Source organism: Danio rerio, chromosome 6, assembly GCF_052040795.2.
Source record: "Danio rerio strain M-AB ecotype USA chromosome 6, GRCz13ab, whole genome shotgun sequence".
NCBI classification, from domain to species: Eukaryota; Metazoa; Chordata; class Actinopteri; order Cypriniformes; family Danionidae; genus Danio; species Danio rerio.
This window is the reverse complement of record NC_141026.1, coordinates 47,203,211-47,221,682: the sequence shown is the minus strand read 5'-3', so window position 1 is coordinate 47,221,682 and position 18,472 is coordinate 47,203,211. Positions and strand designations below refer to the sequence as shown.

Sequence of the window (18,472 nt, the reverse complement as noted above, 5' to 3'; positions counted from 1 at the left end):
AGAGGTTCATATTTTTGGAAGCAGTTTCCATAAATATGTGGATATAACCTGAAAGGCTTGAATGCACTGCTAGAAATAAACAATGAAATACCTGTCTGAAATAATGAGAAAGTAAACATTTGCTCAGAGAACTAGGGAATAAACCGTTTAAAAGCCAGGGACACAGTCACAGTCACTGGATGCCTCTCCTTAACTCTGACAAATTAAATACTATAAATTAAACGTATTTTATCACCATGGTAAGTAAATTCCCTCCTCTCTCGTTTTAGGTTTGTTGTTATGTTTATCTACTACTCTTGACCCAACATAGGCTCATTCTGAAAACGTAGCCCTATATACATTTCTGGAGATCGTGAATTAAATAGTCAGATACACGTATAGCTACATTTATTCTTTAAAGTGAACGCTACGAGACAGTATGATGCTGTTCCTGTATGTGATTACCAGCTGACCGATATATGGACGACTTTTCCGCTGTTACCAGTTTGTCTGGAAGCTCGATACATGTTGGCGAACTTGAGACGCAGAGCGGAGTTGACCATGAAAACAGGGTTTGAGACTGGTGAAGAACGATTCCAGAAAGTAAATAGCAGGGTGAGATTGTGGTAAAATCTGAAAGCGTGGCAAAAATCAGGGGGCTTTTCTTGTTCTAGATTGCTTGTGAATCACTGCGGTTGGGTTTAGGGAAGGGGGTGGGCGGGTCAATCAGTGCTTTTGAAAACATTATTGGTAAGGTTTAGGTAGGGGGAGGGGTGGCGGGATTGGTCAGTTGGTCAGTCAATCAGTAAGTCACTCAGTCAACAGCGGCCTCTGTTGGAATTACATGAGAACAGCAGGCATGAATGGCACTCATGAGAGAAATTTCAGATCTGAAAAAGCATACATAGCGGCCTCTAGTGAATTTGCTAAAACATAAACAGTAAAAAATAAAAAATAAAAAACATAGCTCCTGGGACGTATTTTGTTCTCGCCAGAATTGAATATAGGGGTACATAATCAGAATGAGCCTGAGTTGCCTTGACTACCTTCAAACTTTATTGTAAAAATAAAATAAATTAAATTAAATTGAACTGAAAGAAAAATATTTTAATATTTTACAATAATTAATTTAATCTACATTGTAAAAGCAAAAAATTTATAATAAAGCAAACACAACATGTTAAAGCTAAATATTATGCATATATAAATAAATGCAATGCATATTTAAACATTACTTTAAAACATTTTCTCAAAGAATATACACAAGTACAGAAATTGCATGTTTCTTTTTCACCAAGAAAATGAGCAAACGGGGCTAAATTTTATTTGAAAGCAGCTCATTATTGTAGTTTATGGTAGAAATGAAAGAGGCTACACAAGGTCTCATGGAAAAAAATAGAGGTGTGCTTCATAAAACTTGAGTAAGAGATGTGATGAATGCTTAATCTGGCTGAAGCTGTGATTGCAGCAGTGCTGATAAGTGGCATGAGGCAAATCAGCTGTGAACAGCAGGAGGGTGATAACTCTCCGCCAGATCCAAGATGGCTCCCACGCTAATGCGCAATGAACAGCCAAATCTAAGATGGGCTCCCTGGAAACTGCATGTTCACATTCGAGTGTGCTTCCTTTTTTTGGCAACAAGCACACATGTTTTCATTTTCACTTTTATTTGGAGATGAACAGCTTGAGTGTTTGGATTAAAAACGCTAAATTAAACATAATGATTATGATGGAGCAGTGGTACTGGGCATTTGTTATTGAAGTATTGGGATGCTGTGAACAATTATTTTATTTGCTGCGGTGAATAAACTATTGTTAACTTTAATTCGATTATTTATTGGATCAAAACCACAGTGTAAAAACAAATAATACTATGAAATTGTATATATATATAAATATATATTTTTACACAACAGTTCTGTCTGGTTCTGGAAACTGATTGGCTGATAGCAGTGCAATATTCTACAATATCAGAACTCCTACAGCCTCCTCACCCTTTTGTATTACTCCACCCACATAGAGTGACAGCAGATCAATAAACTCAATACAGTTTGACAAATATTGCAGCTGTTTGACAACATAATGTACTTTTGAGGCTTTCTATGTAATAATAGTTGTTGAGATTGCATGCATGTAGTTTTTTATAAGGATAGTGCCTACTTTAAACATGCATAACTTCTCAGACTCAGCGCGTCTGCGGCCATCAGCCTGAGCAAAGTGAAAAGGGTTGACGTTATCCATCCACAAAATGGCGACAGAGACCACATAATAAGCCCTTAGAGGAGAAAAGGATGGCGTATTTTCAAACTACAGCTGATCAAATCATTACATTCTAAGACAGGGGTGTCAAATTCAATTCCTGGAGGGCCGAAGCCCTGCACAGTTTAGTTCCAACCCTGCTCCAACACACTTACCTGTAGGTTTCAAACAAGCCTGAAGGACTCAATTAGTTTGATCAGGTGTGTTTAATTAGGGTAGGAACTAAACTGTTCAGAGCTGCGGCCCTTTTGGAACTGAGTTTGACACCTGTGTTCTAAGTCAATCTTTCTCTTTTGTATGTTGTAGTGCTCTATATATACCATAATTGTAGTGTATTGAGTGTGAGATGGGACTCACATATCAGTAATGTATGTATTTTGTGTTGGCCACTCTGTATAACCCTGAGTTGACCATCTGTTTGTTTCTAATGAGTCTCCTGTTCTCTTTACTGCAGACTAGCTCAGTAAACAGAAGGAAAGAAGAATTTTTTGGGGGTTAATTATTGTGATATCCCGGTTGCAACAGAAAAATACTGGGAAATCTCTCTAGACTGATGGCATTTTAAGCTGTTCAGCCTAATAATTTTTAAATGTGAGCAAAATAATGGATTTTGTTATCACTTCAGACATACGCTACACTCTCAGAAAAAAAGGTACAAAATTGTACCTTTTAGGGTACAAATGGCCCGTCACTGGGGTGGTACCCTTAAGGGTACAAATTTGTACCTCTATTTAAAGGTACAAAATTGTACCTTCTACATTTGTACCCTTTAAGGGACAATTTTGTACCCCCACCGAAGGTACAAAAATGTACCTTTTTATATTATATAGCATTTTCAGGGTACTGACCCAGGCATTTTGATCCTTTGGTGACTGCATGCACAAATAAATAAATAAAATATTTTGGTTCGCAGATGTCCATTTTTATTTATTAATGTAGAAATATTTAATTACAACTAGGGTTGTAACAATATACCGGTATGACGGTTTACCACGATTTGAACGTGCACGATTATCATACCATGAACAATTGCATATCAACGGTTTTAACCCTTAAAGACCGAGACAGCCGCCCGCGGCTAAAAATAAGTATTGCTCTTAAATGTTTAATAACTTTTGATCCGCTGATCCGATTCATACAAAGATTGGCATAAAGAAGAGAATCTCAGCTTTCCAGTGCTGTATCACATAACATTCGCGGACTTTCAGAGGCTCCGGAATCAGTGCGGTTACGTCATCAACATTTGACAACGCTGATTTGACAAAGAAACGCTCGTCACTGTGACTCCGGACAAATCAGACATGATACATTGATGCATTGTCCCTCCTCCATGCCCAGATTGGTTCAAACTCGCTATATCACAACCAATAAGCATAGGTTTCGCTTTTGTTTGTGGACCAAGCTTTTTGAACAACACGGAATGAGAGATAGGCATACATTTATGCGCGGCTAAATAAAACGCAAAAAAAAAAAAGTTTTGCATGAAATAATTCTCATACTAAGTACTTTTGCATGCACAGTTGCACAGAAACATGACAAAACAGTGACACAGCAAAGACGAACTGCTGCTCTTGGTGTTTTCAAAAGACGCAAATGAAGATGCAGCTGTTTGTCTGCATTGCAGACAACCATATCCAAATCCATATCGATAGACAACCATATCCATGCTGGCACATAAAACCTAAGGATGTTCCATATTGAATCTAGTTTCGTTATGTAACTATTTATAGTATAGTAAATATTTATATCTATTTTTTACTGAGGATTTGCACCATGTTTATTTGGACTTTATTTGGACTTTGACACATTATTTATTATTTTCTTATTTTTATTTGTTCATTGTAAGTGATGTTGTTTATAGTAACTAAAAATATATTATTTGGAAAAAGTCAAATTTGCTTCACTGTTCTATTATTTTGTAACATACCGTATACCGCGAAACCGTCAAACCGTGGTATTGTTTTAGACGATTATCATACCATGAAAAATTCATACCGTTACAACCCTAATTACAACTCACAACTGAATGTGTCAAGAAATAAAATTACACAGTAAATATAAAGCAGACATGTAAAACAGTAAAAAGAACAATTTAGAAAACAAATAAAAACTGTTCACTCACTGTACAGTATATAATCTACCCTTAATACAAAGACCACAAGAATACTGTTTAAGATTTATAAACACATTACACAGGCTACATCAAGTACTTCACTTAATAAAGTCCAAAGTATTTGTCTTTAGTCAGAATACCCAGTCATAATAAATAATTTGTCATCAAAATTGTCTCTGTATTTCAGAATGAAGGCAATGTTTCTCTATAAACTGCTTCAACAGTGCAGAAAACCAAATACATCAGTAGCCTCTTCCTCAACACCAGTAGATTACTCCTCATCATCCTCAAGTGGAGTTTTAATTTGTTGTAACACAATATGTGTTTATGCTTTTGGTAAACATGACATGTAAAGCATTCATATCTGGAAAATGTTCTTTGATAGTCATTAGGACCACAAGTTATTTAAAAATTTGCTTCATGCAAGAATTACAGCAGTGTGCTGGATTAACTTGATTGTGATTATCCCAAGAGCATGTAGAGAAACAAAACACAAGGTTGATCACTCTGGTAACTGGAGTAGATCGAGGCTTGTCACCGTCCACCGTTCATTCAAAACATTCCACTGCAGAAACATCAAGGTGTTCTTCTAATAAGATGGATATGTCAAAAATGTATATTCATTCACATCATTAGCCCGGCCAATCGCAATCCCATCAACTCTGAAGACTGCCGTGACTCGTCTTGTTAACACAGTTGTCCAGTCGGTGGCCTCCTCCTGTACTTGAACTGTTGGATGTGGTGAAGATGGTTCACTGTAAATGACAAAGCAATAATTACATTAATATCAGTCACTTTATCACTTATGAAGAGAAAATGAACATGCATAGAAAGTAAAATAATTAATATTCACCGATTAAAAAAAAAAGTATCACAGATTAAAAGACTAATATAAATTTCATTCATTCATTCAATTTCTTTTTGGCTTAGTCCCTTTATTAATCTGGGGTCGCCACAGTGGAATGAACCACCAACTTATCCAGCATATGTTTTATGCAGCAGATGCCCTTCCAGCTGCAACCCAGTATTACGAAACATCCAGACACACTTATTCACACACACATTTATACACTACAGACAAATAAGCTTACCAAATTCAGCTATAGCGCATGTCTTTGGACTTGTGGGGAAACCCGAGCACTGGGAGGAAACCTTCATGAACACTGGAAGAATATGCAAACTCCTCACACAAATGCCAACTGACCCAGCCGAGGCTCGAACCAGCGACCTTCTTGCTTTAAGGTGACAGCACTACCCACTGCGTCATCCTAATATAAAGAATATCAAGCATTATAAAATGCATTTATCACAGCATATACTAAACAGAAAACAACATACGCACCGGAGCACAACGAAATGTTGAAGTGTCTCGCTTAACAAGGCTGGCAACATGAGAAGTGCTGCTGTAAAATCAATTCGTGGAACATAAGATGTGGCATACAAACAAATATGAAGGAATCCATACAAAGCTAGAATTTAATAATATTAATCAAGTGGAGAAAGTTTAGAAAGAGTACCTTAAAGTCAGGTCCTTAGCATTCTTAAGTTGATCTCTCATCTTTCGATGAAAACCTAGAAAATAATTTTAAACACGTGGGTGTACATTTATTGTTGTTTGTAAGTAAAAACCTACAAATTTAAAATAGTATGTAAGCCATTAAAACCATGGTATAGATAATGAGACATACTTACATCTTGTAACTGAGCCATGCTTTCATATGACATGCCTTCATTGCTCTGATGCTGTTAGCCTGCATTATGTTGTTCAATCTTGTCCTGAAATACAATTGGAAACTTCATAAACTTCAGGAAAGCAATAAGATAAAGCAATAACTATTTATTTATAGTATTTTATTTATATATAAGTATAACGTTAAACGATAGTAAAGCACCAACAATTCTGGACATGAGAGTTTGTGGACACTCCTCAACATTAATGTAACTTAGACAATGAAACGAAGATATGTAGCATACACACGCCACGTTTGTAACTAGCCACGTTTACATAATCAGTCGCTTTGCCGGTGACAAAATTGTGATTTTTCTTCACAAAATGGCGGTGTATATAACCGTCTAAAATTACATTTCCGCAGTCAACCGTGGCTAGAAAATGGCCTCAAAATATAAAACATTATCGATAATTACAAATTCCAGTATTAATAACAAAATGTTTTATATCAAGGTATATGAAGACTTCAGTCGCGCCAGCTCCGGGCCACACCGCACATTACTCACGGCCCGATTCCGGTGCACGGATACGGCAGCGTCGGCTCGCTTCTGCCGCCGCATCTGGCCCGAGTAACGATACAGCAGACGGACTCGGGCAGGCGAGAATCTAGCCGCAACTGGCCCAAGTGTATTTTGCTATCTGGGTTGCGATTATATTCCGCCGTGGCAACACTTATTAATAAAGCAGTAACGTAACGTAACATATAAGGCGCGAATACGTAACGTAGGCGATAAAGGGAACTTTTACACCGAGAAAACTAACAGCATATAGTACTTACCTTCTATAACGTTTTGTCCCTCGGTGACTTCGATATCACGTTGTATTAACTTCTTTAATAAGCTGCAGACAACTTAGCAAACTCCATCCTGCAGGCCAACGTACACCAGCCAGCCCGGAGCACAAAGCGGGGGAAAGCCGAGGCCAGAGAGTCAGACAAAATCAACAGAACACGGCTTCACATGTAAAAATGAGACTGAAAATATATCTTTAATACATTCTTACCTGAAAGTGTGGACTCCAAAATAGACTTTTCTTTGAAAAGCGTGTGAAGTTCTGTGTAAACAGCCAGCATACTCGACGGACCGCCTCAGTAACAAACACTACTATAACGTCTCAACAAGCCAAATTCTTAAAGAGACAGCAACATCACCACCTGTATGAAGATGCTGACACTCTGCATGGTTCTTATTCTACATCCCATATATACTATAGGGACTTAAACAGTAAGCAAAGACCAGTATTTACGTTTTTAATGATTAAAATTACATTTAATTATAAATTAAATTATTAACATTTTTGAGAAAAAATGTAATTTAAATACATGAAAAAAAATTAATTATTAAAATATTTAATTCAATCAATTTATTTATTTATTATATTTTTAAATTATGTATTTTAGTATTAATGTTTAGTATTAAGTCATTTAAATTAGTGTTATATAGTGTCTTGATCTTATCATGAGCTGAGGGTACAATTTTGTTCCTATAGGGAAACAAAATATATAATTGTACCTTTAAAGGTGCCAAATTGGTCCTTTACGGTACAATTTTGTATCCAAATGTGCTATAAAAGGTACAAAAATGTACCTTTCAAACCTAAATCTGGACATTTGTACCTTTATAGCCCATTTGGGTACAAAATTGTACCCTAAGGACCAATATGGGACCTTTAAAGGTACAATTTTATATTTTGTTTCCCTATAGGAACAAAATTGTACCCTCATTGTACCTTTTTTTCTGAGAGTGTAGGGAATCTTTCAAATTCTAGCTCTAAAGTGACGTTGGTGAATTAGTAACTGCTTTTGCTGTTCTGATGTCAGCTGCAGATGTTTTGGAATGGCTGAAGAAGTTCCTCATACAAAAGGATATTTACAATCTCAGTGTTTGATTATTTCTATTATTTGAATATACACAATTATGTCATCGAACTGTTGTATAAACACAATAACACCCCATTAGCACTGCGATATGGCTGTATTTCATCATATACAGCCGTATCGCACTACTACTGGTGTGATATTGCTCGTATATACCGTTGAAGTCAGAATTATTAGCCCCCTTGTTTATTATTTTTTTCCCCAATTTCTGTTTAACGGAGAGAATCAAGACATTTCTAAACACAATAGTTTTAATAACTCATTTCTAATAACCGATTTCTTTTATCTTCACCATGATGACAGTAAATAATGTTACTAGATAAGAGGCTTATCTAGGTTAATTAGGTTAACTAGGCAGGTTAGGGTAATTAGGCAAAAATAGCTTAAAGGGGCTTATAATTTTTACCTTAAAATGGTAAATGAAAAATAAAAAATGCTTTTATTCTAGCCGAAATAAAACAAATAAGACTTTCTCAAGAATAATATATTTAAATAAAATATTTTATCAGGCATACTGTGAAAATTTCCGTATTTGTTTTTCAGCTTAGTCCCTGTATTAATCTGGGGTCACCACAGCGGAATGAAGCGCCAACTTATCCAGCCTGCGTTTTTTCACAGCAGATGTCCTTTCAGCTGCAACTCATTACTGGGATTCATCTATACACACTCATTCACACACACATACACTACGGACAATTTAACTTACCCAATTCACCTATAGCACATGTCTTTGGACTTGTAGGGGAAACCGGAGCACCCGGAGGAAACCCACACCAACACAAAGAGAACATGCAAACTCCACACTGCGCCAATTATATTAAATAATAATAAATATAATAATAATAATAAATATAATAATAATAATAATAATAATAATAATAATAATAATAATAATAATAATAATAATTATTATTATTATTATTATTATTATTATTATTAGTAGTAGTAGTAGTAGTAATAGTAGTAGTATTAGTATTATTATCATTGTTAATATTATTTCTGAAATATACTATTTGTATGATATAATTTTGATGTGAATGGTTTTGCATTGAATCTGCAGAAAAATAAATAACAATTAAAAATGTCAAACATGTTCTGTTCTGTTGTAATAAAAAGTAATATTATTACAGATTATAAACACAATACTACTATACAAGTAATGCATATGAAGTTCTAATATAAAAAGAAGAAAAATAAGAAAATTTAAAGTCACAGTTCAGGTGTTAAAGCATTACAACACTTCCTGGCCTCGGTGGCTACTAAATGCAAAACATCTATTTGTACATCTGTGTGTTTTTTGACACCTCTACATGGGTTTCGCACCACATAGCAAAAACATGGTCATTTTGATTGCAGTTATAGTCTTTTCTACTGTCCGTGAACCCTAGAGCACTTCTGCTCCAAGTGTGCAATAAAATGACTTACCCCTTGCTCAATCTCCTTCCTTAATCTTACTAGACAAGAGCAGGACATCAGAAAAAAGGCACTTCTAGAGTCCATCAGTGTAAGATAAAAGTCCAAAAATATCTACAATACCCAAGTAAGCCACATCACTCCCACCTGCTCCTCCTCCTTATACCAGCAAGAGCACACATCAAACATCATCTGACAAGCACACAGCGTATCCTCCTCGGCCAGGTGAAAAATGTAGCTTTTTTCATCTTCTCAAAAGAGGAAAGTGACAAGCACAGCCTGTTTCAATATCAACAACTCTCAAAGAGAAGCGAGGTAAATTAACGTCAGTCCCTTTGACAGCACATATAAATGTACAGAGCTGCTGGAGAATCAAGAGAGTTTCCAAAAACCCTGCTGGGGTTCAGAATCTGTCAAACTGCATCACATGCCACAAACATTGGGAAGAAACTTTTGATTTTTTTTTTTTCTTCAACAGAACATATTGTGTACTACTATTATAAATGGAACATAATATATACACACATATATATATATATATATATATATATATATATATATATATATATATATATATACATATACATATATATATATATATATATATATATATACACATATATATATATATATATATATATATATATATATATATATATATATATATATATACACATATATATATATACACATATATATATATACACATATATATATATACACATATATATATATATACACATATATATATATATATATATATATATATATATATATACACATATATATATATATATATATATATATATACACATATATATATATATATATATATATATATATATATACATATATATATATATATATATATATATACATATATATATATATATACATATATATATATATATATATATATATACATATATATATACATATATATATATATATATATACATATATATATATATATATGTATATATATATATATATATGTATATATATATATATATATATGTATATATATATATATATATATATATATATATATATATATATATATATATATATATATATATATATATATATATATATATATATATATATATATAAACAAGCTGTATGCCATTCAGAACCAATTTGTGTTCAGATAGTAAAACAATATACAGAATTTAATTTTAATTTAAAAATTTAATTGCAAAAATGTAACATTTATGAAAAAAAAAAAAGTTTGAACCAAAAAGCAAAAAGTAATGAATGAAACGAATGAAATTAAAGGACAGAATGGATGGAACGAATAAAATGAATGAGCAGGATGGAAGGACAGATGATAGAACTACAGTACAGACAAATGAGTGAACTGATAAACAGATGGATGAAAAAAAAGCAGCAGATAGACGAGTGAATGGATGGGTAGATGAATGAACGGACGGACAGATGAATTATTGTAAAGACAATGAATGAAGAGATAGTATAAGCATGCATGGACGGATGGACAAAAGACGGACGGAGGACAAGTGAATGAACAGATGATGTATGAATGCATGGATGGACGGATGGAGGGACAAGTGAATGAACAGATGATGTATGCATGCATATACGGATAGAAGGATGGATGGAAGGGCAAGTAAATGAATGGATAGATGCATGGATGGATGGAAGGACAGACGAACAGAGCAAGTGAATGGACAGATTGATGGATGTATAGACAGGTGAATGGATGTAGGGGCAAGTGAATGGATGGATAGATGAATGGATGGAGGACCAAGTAAACGGATGGATAAATGGAAGAAGCATGATTGAAGGGGTAAGTGAATGGATCAACCCAGGCTCATTCTGAAAATGTACCTCTATATACTTTTCTTGAGACCGTCAAATACAGCCCAGGAGCTACATTTCTTTTTAAATGTTTGTTTTCATGAATCCACAATAGAATTCCTGCTGTTTTCTCGTAAATCCACCAGAGGCCGCAGTCGACAGACTAAATGATGGATGGATGGATGGATGGATGAATGGACGGATGGATGGACGATGAATGGATGGACAGATAATAAATGGACAGATGGGTGGATGGACAAGTGAATGGACAGATGATAGATGGAAGATACAGACATGTGGATGAATGGATAAACAGATAGAATAAAGCAGCAGATCAGCAGATAGATGTATGAATGATCAGAGCAACAGAGTTAATGGAAAGATGATGTCAAACAGACTTACGTTTTTAAAAATCTTCAAGACACTGATTAGTTCGGTTCAGCATGCTGTTAATTTGACACCACAATACAACACACGTTAGAGATTTGCCATGGCAGACAGGATTAGTGTAAGCTCTGTAGCTGGATAATTGTCGCCATGTTTTACGTGCTTTCATAAGCAGGTGTTGATAGAAAAACAAGTCTCACTTTGGAGCAGCACCTTGATCGAAAACATCACTACAAGCAACATATAGTGAAAAACAGCAGGTCTGGGCCTTGATTTCTGAATGCAGCAGTTTTTGCCTCTAAATAAGCCACCATCAAATCTCTCCTTTCACAAAAGGTAACTAAGGAAACTCAAAACCACCTGCTAGAAGCACAACAGTCTTTAATGAACAGATTATAATGAGCATCTCTGAGCAAGAAAAGGTCTGTACACTCACAATACGGCACCAAGAACATTAACCCCCCCCAAAACAGCTCACTGTAACCTTACACTGTCACAGATGAAAGAAACATCATGAAGACTCAATTCACAACAGTTGCATCCTCGCGTGGAGCAAAAACTGTGATTTATTCTGAATTTAAACCACAGTCCTGTCTGTGTTTACGCCTCAGAGGGAAATAGCAGAATATGTTTACATTTCCGGATGGTTTAATTAGAAGTACAAAGATGACTTTAGGGAGAATATGGAGTCTGTGTATCCCAATCAATGCACTTGTTTCAAAGTATAAGAGCAACAGTTATTAACATAGCTAGCAAAACACAGAGTAAAAATAATTACTAATTAGTCGTGTATTTATCTGCAGGCGAGTATGCTATTGTATGTGTAATTGTGTAACGTGAAAGGGATATTGGTCGTTATCTGCTTTGTGTCTGGGTCATCATCACAATGGGTTTATTTTGTAATAATGAGTCACCGAATGTATATTATTCTGCTAATTATACTGTCGGCTACCAAATACTAAATGTGTGGTAATTAAATATTCATTTGAAAGTTTCTGAAGGTTATTACCTCATACAAATCTACTAGTTAGTTTCTTTTTTAAACAGAAGACAACAATATAAATATATATATATATATATATATATATATATATATATATATATATATATATATATATATATATATATATAAATTAAAATGGTCATACTTGTTTATTCTTACATGGTCCATTATGTAGTGTACGATTAAAATAGGAAAACATTTAAATGAAGAGTGCAAAAAGTGCACTAGTTTCTAAGTGCCATCTCGAAGGGGTGGTCCACTACCATATTATATTTTAAACTTTAGTTCATGTGTAATGTAGCTGTGTGAACATAAATAACATCTCTGAATGCAGGGAGAGAATGCAAAGAAGGACATTGACTTTTTACAAAGTTAGCTTAGCAAAGCCTACAGCAAACAAAGTTTAAGGACAAAAAAAAAAAAAAACGAGTTAATGAGATCACAAATACTTCAGGTTACACGCATTACCAGGGCAGCAAATGTGGTGTGGCAAGAGGCGCTGTATTGTTATCATATAGAAAAGTAAAATGCCATCTAAACGCTGCTATTTTTACAGAGCTTGTTCTGTTTCTGTATTTGGGCTTCCAAAGGACACGATAGAAAGAAAGATGGGGAGATGGGCTTACATTTTTTTATGTCCCAGAGAGTTAAAAAAAAATATATATAGCTCTAGCATTTGACAAAGAGCAGCTTTCAGAATCTCTCTCAGTTCAGTTCTGGATTCAGCTAAAAACTCCTCAAAGAAGGAGCAACTCCTACCATAATAGACAAAGCTGTGGATTGTGAGCCACAACCTGTAAGTATTTTTAAAATGAATCCATTACATGCATATTGTCTAGCTTTAATGGTATGTTGTAGCATGGATGTAAACAAGGATGTAAACAACAGGAAATGCTGTTTGGCAGTGTTAACAATTTAGCTATGAATTCAGATTTATCTGTCAAACCATTGTAAACACTCACAAGCTTCACCAGCACTGCAGCGTCTCTTTATGCGGCTGTTTTCCCTGCGTTCTATATCTCAAATAGCAAATTCGCAAAGGTAAAGTCAACTAATTGTTCTTTACAGTCCATGCTAATAAATTTTACTTTTCTTTGTCTAATTGAAAGCTTTTAATTTTTGATTATCTATTGTTGCATTATAAACGGTCATATTTTGGTTTAGGGGTCTCCAACAACAGGCTTAAAAAAAAAAAAAAAAAAAAAAAAAAAAAAAAAAACACTTTCATTGACTTATAATATGCATATATTTTTACCTATTATTGAAATGACTCCCATGATCTGCGTCCCTCCTTTGTGTGATGCTAATCTGATTGCTCTGATGACTTAGTCTGTTGTGATTAGTCAACTGGGTTCTGCGCGAGATGGAGAGAAACGACCACCACGATTATGTAGTAGTGGTAGCCAGAGTGCAGAGTATATGTGGAAGGCCAATGCAGGAGTGCAGTCTTTGCTGATCCTTCCTTTAATATCAAACGGCTGGCAAATCCCACGTTGCAGTGTAGGTTATTGTATCAATCATCAAATAAATGACAGGAACATGGTATTGTTGTAAAGATGAATTGTGAGTATTGTTGTGAAGATAAATCTCTGGTCATTTCTCAGTGATGGTAATCTTCGCGTCATGATCAATCCCATGATCTCCTGCACTCCTCTAGTGTTTGAAGGGAAAGGTGCGTTCATGTTTTACCAAAAAGGCACCGCATATTTGATGTAAATAAATACGTAAACAAATATTTGACGTAAATAAATCGGATACTTTCTTCTGTATGTTTTGTTTTATTTTTATTTTTTTATCAAAAACACTATAGTGAAACATCAGTTACATATCTGATATGGGGCACATAATTATGCAAATAATCAATATCAGTTATAAAACTAACTGTTTAATGCACACCTTATTAAAGATCTATGGATAAAAATTTGACTGTTTTGCCTTTCTTAGAATGGCTTAACTTGTAGTGCTGTAAAAAAAAAAAAAAAAAAAAATGGGGGACATTTTTTAAGGTACTTTGTGACATGTTTCCATATGGAAACAACATCCAATAGTGGATCCAACTAACAATTTTCAAATTTAGATCTTTCCTCATGATTAAAATATGTTGCTGTTTAAAATTATGTAATTTGTGTTGGAGTATTATAAGCTATAACACAGAACTTTTAAAGAAACACCTTATACATACTTGCCATCAACTGATATTACAACAGCTTTCATTTATTCTATTCTTTTTTTGCTGAATATTATTGAAAACAATCATAATATTGTATTATCATGTATACAACATACAGTAAATATAAATATTTTCTCCTGTAAATATTTTAACAAATAAATAAATAAAAAATCTAATATATCCAAATGCATCAGAACAATGTAGCTACTAGCTAACAATGTTTATGAGCAATTCCAGCGTTATGGATGTGACTTTTGCAGTAAAATCTTGAAACATAAATTCATGTAGAAGGTATATGTTTACATTATATTGAAACATCTGTTAATTTTTTCCAAAACAACTAATCACAAAGTAATGGGAGCAGAATAATATCAATCTCTAAACATACTTTATATTTTAAATGAAGGAAATTAACATTAGTTATGGATGTAATGAAAAAAGTCTGAGTTTACAGTACACATCATGCTTTGTAGAAATTCTGTGAAGTAAACTTCACCACCCAAAAGAAATAATGCTAATCAAAAGGATAAGAGTCGGCTCACTATAGAACAAAATGTTTGATTTGATTTTATTTGACATATTTAGGAGGAAAACGCTCCGTTATTGATGTGATGTCTCTTCGTTATAGATGTGACAGATGTGAAATTGGCACTTGTGTGATTTTAGTAAATCCAATATAATCGCTTGAAAACATTTACAGAGACAGTTTAGAGTATTTTAAAAGCACTGTTAAATACTTGTCTATACAAAAGAAAAAAGAAAAAAAAAACGCAGAAACAGTTTCGATATTTTGGCAAAAGCGTAATTTTTTTGAAGGCATTTTCGCAAGGATTTACTACAAAAAATGATACTACAATATTATGTCCAAGTCTTGTATGCCTCTTTAACTCCATCACTGCTCTTATTAAATGTCCAATCTACATTATCAGAACCCAACCCGTCATTAAATCCCAACTCATCCTCACTATCTGCTGGAAGAGCCAGTTCTATTTTACCATTGTATTATTACCATTAAACCTTGATTTTATCCAAAATGCAAATGCCATTAACATACAACTAATCAACACTATATGGCATTCATGTTGATATTGTTACAACTTAAAAGATCACAACTGACCTTGCTAGCTAGCTAACCTATTGCAACATTGTACAATCCACTATTGCACAGTTTTGTCATTTGGCAACACAAACATTTGATCGATTTACAAAAAAACTAAATTGGTAAAAACTTTGAGTTGTGTACATGTCATCATAGCTTACTAGGTGATGTCTCAGATTTTTTTGTGGATCTGACCTGAGTTGATCCTTTGTTTTTATTGTTTTCATTTGCATTCAGCAGCTAAAAAAGAAAGACACTGCATGTCATGTGGCACATCATTGGCTAAACTAAACTAAACTCTTCTCTTTCCAAAAAATCTGAACATTGGTCTTAAAGAAACAGTGGCAGGGAAATGAACATAAATATCATATTGCCATATTGCAACACCATATGGGTTAAAAAATGTATATGTTGATCTGATGCCAGTGTTTCAAGCTTTTCATTCCATTCAATGTGCATGTTATTGAAATAATAAAATAAAATGTTATTTTACCATATGTTGAATAAAATAGCCTGTAGTGTTTTCATTGATTTCACTAAATTTCTCCATCTACACCTGCTTTTTCTCTCTAGTGTACGGGCTATTGAAACACCAGCTGTGTCAAATGTCAAATTTACGGAGGCATAACTTCTATGAAGAATCCCATATTGGCCTCTCGCTATGGCAGTAAGCAAATTAGAAGTGTGAACAGGGATTTAATTTGTTTTACAACCCAGCGGTGACATGGGACATTTGGGTCATAAGCAAAGACTAAGTGAATGGTGCGATGCTAACTGCATCTGGGAATGTTGACCTTGGAAAAGAAATTAAGAAGCATTGGAAAATCCGAGAGCAAATAACGATAAAAAGAAGCAAACAGCAGATGGCTGTCAATCCGCTGTGTATACTTTTGTTTCCAAATATGCTGTGGAACTTAAATTGCAGCATTTGTCATAAAACCTTCAAGCTGCTGCATCAGAAGTCCAACTAAAAACACAACACCACCACCATAAAAGCAGCAAACAGAACAATGTTTGTTCTTTTATTGCTATAGGCTCACTCCGGGGATGTGGTGAATATTAGAAGACTGGTTGAAATAATATTCTGTGATGGTGGACTTTGAACCAGCACAATTTCACAATCCTCCTCTGAGACCGAGGAGAATCAGGTTTTTGATTTATAAATTTTATTTATTTATTTATTTATTTATTTATTTATTTATTTATTTATTTATTTATTTATTTATTTTAGATATTCATATGATTATTTATTCATCTGATTGTAATATTTATGTTATATTTATTTATATTTTATATGATTGGTATATTGATTTATTTATTCATATATTTTATTTTTATTTGATATTTATTTATATGATTCGTTCATCTGATTGTGATATTTATTTATTTATTTATTTATTTATTTATTTATTTATTTATTTATCATATTTATTATGCCATGATGACAGTAAATGATTTTTGATTAGATAGTTTTAAGACACTTCTTTGCAGCTTAAAGTGGCAGGTTAGGGTAATCAGGCAAGTTATTGTATAATGATGGTTGGTTCTTTAGACTATCGAAAAAACAAAGCTTAAAGGAGCTAATAATTTTGTACTTAAAATGGTGTTTAAAAAAAATGAAAACTGCTGTTATTCTAGCCAAAATAAAACAAATAAGACTTTCTCCAGCAGAAAATAAAAAATATTATCAAACATAATTTAGGAAATATTTAAAAAAGAAAAAATTAATTCAAAGTGGGGGCTAATAATTCTGAAATAAATAGCACAATCTAGCACAATCATTGCAATAAATAAATAAATAAATGTGATGCAGTAAATAAATAACGCAATAAATAAATAAAATATATATATATATATATATATATATATATATATATATATATATATATATATATATATATATATATATATATATATATAGATCATTCATTCAACTTTTTATGATTGTGATATTTACTTATCTTTATGATTGTGATGTTTATTTATTTATTTATTCATTCATTCATTTTCTTTTCGGCTTTGCATTCCAGCATATGTTTTTTTTTTGCAGTGGATGCCCTTCCAGCTGCAACTCATCTCTGGGAAACATCCACACACACAATTTAGCCTACTCAGCCATATCACTCTGCAGCCCAAGACCAGTTAATCACTGAAGCTAACCAGGGCTGAGCCTGGTCAATACCTGTATGGGAGACCACATGGGAAAACTAGGTTGCTGTTGGAAGTGGTGTTAGTGAGGCCAATAGGGGGCGCTCAACCTGCAGTCTGTGTGAGTCCTAATGTCCCAGTGAAAGTGAAGGGGACACTATACTGTCTGTGGATGCCGTCTTTCACATGAGACTTTAAACTGAGGTCCTGACTCTCTGTGGTCATTAAAAATCCCATAGCACTTTGGACTGTGAGGGAGACTGGAGCATCTGGAGGAATCTCTCACATACACAGGGAGAACATGCAAGCTCCACAAAGAAATGAAAAAACCGACCCAGCCGAGGCTCGAACCAGCCACCTTCTTGCTGTGAGGCGACAGGACTACCTACTGCACAACTGCGTCACATTTATTTATTTATTTATTTATTTATTTATTTATTGCAATGATTGTGCTAGATTGTGCTATTTATTTCTAAGA

At 33.8% G+C, this 18,472-nt stretch overlaps 3 long non-coding RNA genes across 4 annotated transcripts in view; all 3 read right to left on the bottom strand.

The window, feature by feature from the left end:
* Positions 1 to 18,472, bottom strand: part of LOC147836459 (uncharacterized) — a 99,652-nt gene that overhangs the window by 30,897 nt on the left and 50,283 nt on the right. The window lies entirely within an intron of this gene.
* Positions 3,139 to 5,769, bottom strand: LOC147843619 (uncharacterized). 2 transcript variants are annotated; one of them, XR_015494120.1, is made up of 3 exons: positions 5,443 to 5,583; positions 4,252 to 5,106; positions 3,139 to 3,193 (listed from the first exon to the last, which is right to left on the bottom strand). It is a non-coding gene; the product is annotated as an uncharacterized LOC147843619 (long non-coding RNA). The 2 variants fall into 2 exon arrangements; XR_015494119.1 differs by lacking the exon at positions 3,139 to 3,193 and adding an exon at positions 5,694 to 5,769 and having other exon boundaries at positions 4,049 to 5,106; positions 5,443 to 5,619.
* Positions 5,868 to 7,211, bottom strand: LOC147843618 (uncharacterized). Its single transcript, XR_015494132.1, has 4 exons — positions 7,083 to 7,211; positions 6,859 to 6,946; positions 6,044 to 6,127; positions 5,868 to 5,923 (listed from the first exon to the last, which is right to left on the bottom strand). It is a non-coding gene; the product is annotated as an uncharacterized LOC147843618 (long non-coding RNA).